Genomic DNA, 6,543 nt, shown 5'->3' with positions numbered 1-6,543 from the left:
GCGTAACCAGGGTACGATGGAATCGCTTGAGCACTGGGCCTTTGCATACCAGCATAATGTAATTGATGTTGGTATGACTGATACGGTTGGTGGACTTGACCACTATAAAGTGGTTGGTTTTGACCGTTTTGGATATACGGTTGTCCACTGTTCGCAAAGATCTGCTGCTCAGAACCTTGGTATACTTGCTGGAATTGCGGTTGCTGGTATTGCACAAGCCACGGTTGTGAAGCCATGTTTTGTTGTGCTATGCTAACCGTTGGACCAAGGTGCGGGGTAATTGTACCCGTTTGGACCTGTGTCGCCCCACCAGTTGGCGATTGTGGTTGTGACCCATGTTCAAGGGGCTGTTTCATTACAACCTGAGAAATCTGAGGTTGACATGCAACAGGTATCGCTTGAACTTGTGACACTATTACAATGGCCGGTGTGGTTGGGATGTTCGTCATAGGTACACACTGTTGCATAGAATATACAACCCTTGGTTGTTGAGGTAGCATAGGTACCCAACTACTTGACGCAATTCCAGTATAACCTGAATACTGTTGAGAACTGCCATATGGATATCCTCCCGGAGGAGGTAATGAAAGGGCATACTGCCCCCCATACGGTAGCAATCCGGAACTCAGAGGGATTATTAGTCCTTGAGGACTGGATGGCCCAAATTGACCTCCATGAGGATCAATCTGTCGAGTTTCAACGTAAGAGTTGCCGGATACTACTCCGGATGAACAAACTGGAACAGACCATACTGTCGAAATAGTCCCTTGGTGGACTCCTTCTAGCGGGTGAGAGCTAGTTGGGACAGCTGGTATGCCGGCAAACATCGTCGGAGTGACGGCAGGGGCTTCTGCTGTCGCTGTGTCATTTGACACAGTCCTAGATTATGACGGTTGTTCAGACATTTTAAGTCTATCCAATAGATTGCCTAGCGATTCTACAGGCACTTCCACTTGTGGTGGATTAACTTCTGATGAGGGAAATAGAGTGACCCCGAATCCAAAATGGGTTGGAGTACTTGCTTGTGGATCCTCTGCGATTTCCTCTATCGCAATCAAACCCGGTGGAAGAGGAAGACCGTCAGGTCCGTAAAATATTTCTGGTGTCGAAGAAGTGGTTGTTTCGACAGCGACAGTTGTTTGAGGAACAAAACTCTCTGGACCGGTTACAGATGGAACTGGTTCAGTTATACAAGTATTTGCCCCCAGACTAGGATCAGTATCACTGTCCTTCTGTGGTTGTTGAACTTCTTCTATAGAGGCAGGGTTTCCAGAAATGTTTGGAGTAACCGGAACCTCAGATGCAGTTGGAACACTTGTTCTAACTTTTATAGGAGATTTTGAACCGGTTAAACGAGTTCGCTTTGTCCGTACTGTTTTCGATTCCGGAGACAAAGACGGTTGACTCGTAAGCCTCCGCGAACGACGGGGTTTCAATTGACTTTCTTCCACGATTGTGGATTACTCGATCAACCAAAATATTAAAAGGGGAAATTTGTGTTTCCGAATTGAATGAATTTTATTAGACGCTTTTAGACACAACTTGCTTTTTCACTTTTTAAGAGTCGAGAAAAAGCTAAAGATGACTCTAGTCTCCTTCGATGTTTTAACGAGCCCGAAGTGACAAATGCTCGGATGGACTTTTTCAGTTATAGGGTTTGAAAAAGGCCAAAAGAAACTGCTCTGGAGTTCTAGGCAGAGGGTGTGCCAAACTTTTCGGAAAACCACAGAATACGTTTTACGGTACGAGTGGTCGATCTTCGTGAATGTTGTGTTCACTGCATTGCGATCAGTAGGGCGGCCGACACGGTTTCCTATGGATAAAGGCTTTATTCCTATAGGGGTCTCCCAATATATACGCGACGGTACGTGGGAGCACAAGTCCGTATTAGTGCCACCGACTCTCAGGAGGAATCACCCACCTTCGTCGAGATCGACAGTCACTACGTTTAACGACGCCGGAACACGTCTCTAGCTTAGACCTCTATGTGTTTGCGTTATGTTTCAAAGCGTTGTTAGGTTCATTCAATATATTTTAAGTTGATCTTTTTAAAGTTTGCCTTTCAAGGTTCACCACGAGATGTTTGATACAAATTCCTAAATGCCGTCTAAGATGAGAAGCAAGCTTTTTCAATCTTTTCGACTTATGAAAATCTTAACTACTGAGGGAAAAGAGAGACAAAATCTTTTCACACAGATCAAAGAGCATACACTAATGCACTTTTTCCCTAAATCAACATGCAAACTTATCAAATGCAAAAATGCAAAATGCAGGTATTTCTTTTCTCTTCCTTAATGTTGATGTAATACAAAAAGAAGGCTGTTGTATAATTTTGAATTCAATTTCAAGTGAAAGCAAACAAGCTTGTCCAAAATCAAAAGACACCTTAAGATTTACTTGTTTCGACACTAGAAATACATAAATTCAAACCATATGACGAAAGCAAATGCTCAATCAGCTATGAACAGCAAACAAACTAACTCTTAAGATCAAAACGACACTTTATCACAGGTCTAGATCTAAGAGGCCACAGCAAGACTAGTTCACTTTCGTTATGGGAAACTGCAAATGATATAAGAAATACACAAAGAACAAATACAGTTTCTTTATACAACCAAGGCGGAATAGTGCCAAGGAAAGTTGGTTTCAGATAGGTACATTGATTGGTAACAGGCTGCAAAAACAAGGGTGAAAACAGGGCAATAAACAGGAGGGAACCCCAGTAGCTCTAGGCAAAACTGGTTCAGCGCAGGTAGTACACTGGCAGTTTGACCTTCAGCGCAGGTAGCCCCTTCGGGAACTGAGCTGAAATGCAGACTGCCTTCACAGTGCCTGCACTGAAGAGAGAAACTTTCGTTTTTCTCAGTTTCCGGGTCACAGATTGCTCAAAAATTCACAGTTTTTGGCCAAATCAGAAGCTATCAATCAAGTACACACTAAGGGATGAAAAGGAGGATGAAAAGCTATCACTAAGAGCTGTTCAGAGTCCTTGTGGATCAGCTCTTCAAATCATAAACATGCCCAGAAACTGAGCTAGAGTAGCTGCCCTCTACTTTGCATTTGAAAGATCCAAATGCAGTTCGATTCGGTACTCCCTGTGTTTATGAAATGAATAGCAAAAACACAAACAACCAACAAGATATGATCCCCAGCGGAGTCGCCAATTTGTTGTTGGGAAAAGTATCCAATACGGAATGACCCTATCCCACTCTAAGGGTGATAGTACCTCAGCAACAATCAAAGCAAAGCTATTCGAGATTACTTCTTTATGAGATGTAAGAGAGGGAAGAAAGAGATCCACTAACCGATGTCTTCCGCTAATGATTGATCCAATCTTCTCTCCTTGCTGCTTGCTCCCAGCTCCTTGCTCTTTCATTGGCCCAACTACACCAAGATCCTGCAAAATGGCAAGAGAGGGAAACTACAAGAAGCATACATTCATAATTGATTCAAGGATTAGAATAAATCAAATACACAAGTATAACAATACACCATCGAGACACATGCATATAGAAGAACCTCAAATGCTTTATTAATGGAAGAAGTAAAGTTTAGGAAGTAATACAACCATAAAAGGCCCAATCCAGCATCACCTCCCAGTAGAAAGAAATCTCCTCTTCACCTCCTTCAAGCAAATCACCCAATAGTTCTATACTCAAACCAACAGCACTTCCTTACATTCACAAGATTCCAGCCCCCCTAGACCTCATGAGAGAGCTCTATATATAGGAGTTTTGGAGAAAGGATGAGTCAGCTTGAGCTTGGTATGAAGCTGACTAGTGTCCTCTCCCACTTCAGTTATTCTTCAGTTCTTGAGTCCACTTGGAGGTTCTTGCTTCCACTTGGAGATCTAGACCCTCTTACTCATCACCAGTCGAATTCCTTGACCCAAGTGTCATTTTGGAAGCTTCCTGGGCATTGACACCTTGAGGAATGACTGTGCCACTTGTCCAAACTCGCCCAGCGCAGGTAGCCTTCTTTGCAGTTGACATTCAGCGCAGGTACACAGTGGAGCAGTTGACATTCAGCGCAGATGCTCAGTGGAGCAGTTGACATGATCCAGAATTAGCTTGTTTTTGAGTGTTTTCAGGTGGAGAACTGATATTTAGTGTTGTGGTTTGCTGACCTTGTTCCTCTAGGGGTAGGAACAACATGTTTAGGGACTTTGGATCCCTTAGATTATGGACATTTCATGCTTCATGCTGTAAGGCACAAAAATGTCTATAACACGTAAATCTTTTGATGTCGAGTGAAATGCTTTATAATGAGGATCTGAGGTTTTTCGAACTGGAAGGTGACCTGTAATAAGATACAATACAATACATTATCTTCATAATATTTTCATGACCTAGCTGAGGCGGGCATTCCCATGCTCAGCTTTATAAATTCATATTCATGTACATAAGACACACAATCGTCTGTGTGGCAAACTGATGATTCTGGTAGAGCCATCATCCTTTAGTTTGGATGATTATCTGTGTAGCTGTACATTTGATGTCTTTATTTTCCTAAATATATCACAGCCCGGATGGATGAAACTAGATCCGGGGTCTTCAAACTCGTTCAATCTTCGCCCGAAGTACAAGTCGATCCATGTGAAAAGATGTTTTGATGTCGAACATGGAAATACATCGCCTGATTACTAGCGAATGACGTAAGCTATTAACAGGCGCGAGAGGAATCACCAATAATGATGATGATCCTCAAGGTACTGCAATACAATTCACGTGGTGTGAATACATGAGTTGATTTCGAACACCACATAAAATCTTTCGGTTGAAGGCCGTTGATGTAAACCTGTCGCCGAAAGTGAGAAACTTACCATTGAGGCATGCAAGCTTCAAAGTACTGAAAGGGTTGTTCCTATGTCAACTTCTTGGATAATGAGCTAATGTCGATAAGAAGTGACCCGTCGTAGGAGGGCCTTAATGAATCCCACATCTATGACACGAAACGGAGCAAATGATTTTGTGGAGGTGAAAGCGATCTGATGATATAAGGTTCAGGGTGTCGGTCATGAAAAATGGAGAGTGAAGGTATTACTGCAGATGAGGCGTTAGCTAGGTTGGTGAATTCTCTGAGCGACTTCTCTTGATCATATCGGTGACACTAAAATGGATTGGTAGCGTTAACCCCAAGGTGGATGGCACGGCAGATGAATGGTGATATGACCAGTGAATGGAATAACCCAACCCGACTCAATCATGGTGACAGAGTGGAAGTGTCATGTTCAAGAGCGGCCTGCTACCAATGAAGCTATTCAAGTTTTCTTCCCCTTTTTCCCCAGTCATTACTAACCAGTACCTCTTTATTTTTTTCAAGCTTGAGGAGCATAACATATGCTTGTTCTATAATTTTCCCTTTGGCCAAACCTGTCGCTATGTTTTAACGAGCCTAGCGATAGTGAAACTCGCTCTTGTCTGCATGGACAAGTTTTTGTTTTAACGAGTTTAACGACAAATATAACTCAGTCCTTTTCAATTTTAGAGAGTCTAAAAAGGGATGGAAAGGAAATTCCAATGGTCCTTTTTCATAATGTAATCCCTTAAGTCCGAAAAAGTGTAAAATAATACGAAAGGGATGACTTTTCGATAGTTTTAACGAGCCGAACAAGACAAGCGCTTGATCTTTTTGTGTAATAATCCCTCGGGTCCAAAAAGATTAAAATCTAGAGGAGGGATGGCACTTCTAATCGCTTTAACAAGCTGGAGAGGCCAATTTCTCGGCAATCTTTTCATATTTTACGAGTCAAATGAAAAGAGCTTAAAGGAGACTCGTTTTTTGAGGAACGAGTGATGTTTTTGGATAGCAACTGGTTCCAGGTAAGGTTTGGAACTTTTCAATCACGGTAGTGTAAAGAAGGTGGCTAATAGAATCACTCGTCGCAGCTGTTCCTCAAAAGGGTAAACAATCAAATGGAGGCGTATGATCGGCTAAAAAAGAGTGGAGGTGATGGTAAGAACATGACCAAGGTTCAAAAGCTGATAATTATGCGATCACAAAGATTATTTACTGAAGGTGGGGTTCATTTTTTAATGAGCTTAAACTCTATGGGAACACTTGCTCATTGCTAGGTTTATTTTTTAACGAGCTTGAAATTCGCGTAAAACTGCTCATGCCAGTCGTATAATAAGGATGTCTCATCGATAGGTTCATTTTTTAGGGAGCTTGCACCATTTGAAACTTTGCTCCAGAGCCTTTCGTTATGCAAGCTAGGAACAACCAACCTAAGACTCTAAAGGGTTAAGAGCCTACAAACTAAGAAAATAAATGGTCGTTTTTCACTTGCATGCAAAAAGGTTTGTATGCCACCAGGTATAATGAAATAGAGCTTCCAGGTCACCATACAGAATTTCTTGCTTTAGCAAGATTGTTTCATCCACATTTGCAGACAAAACAGTTCCTCGGCTTTGTCCATCGAAATGGACGAAGGTGATTCAAGTTCCAATCACCTAACCTTTGATGGAGGAATACTTTTCCAATCTGATCCATTTTACTAAACGGACAGGATAGTCAGACTAGTCATATTCCTATGCAGAAACC

Source organism: Pinus tabuliformis, chromosome 5_2 (genome assembly GCF_031772625.1).
Source record: "Pinus tabuliformis cultivar Carrire ecotype Pingquan chromosome 5_2, CPIR1, whole genome shotgun sequence".
NCBI lineage: Eukaryota > Viridiplantae > Streptophyta > Pinopsida > Pinales > Pinaceae > Pinus > Pinus tabuliformis.
The sequence above is the reverse complement of the archived record's forward strand: the minus strand, read 5'-3'. Positions refer to the sequence as shown.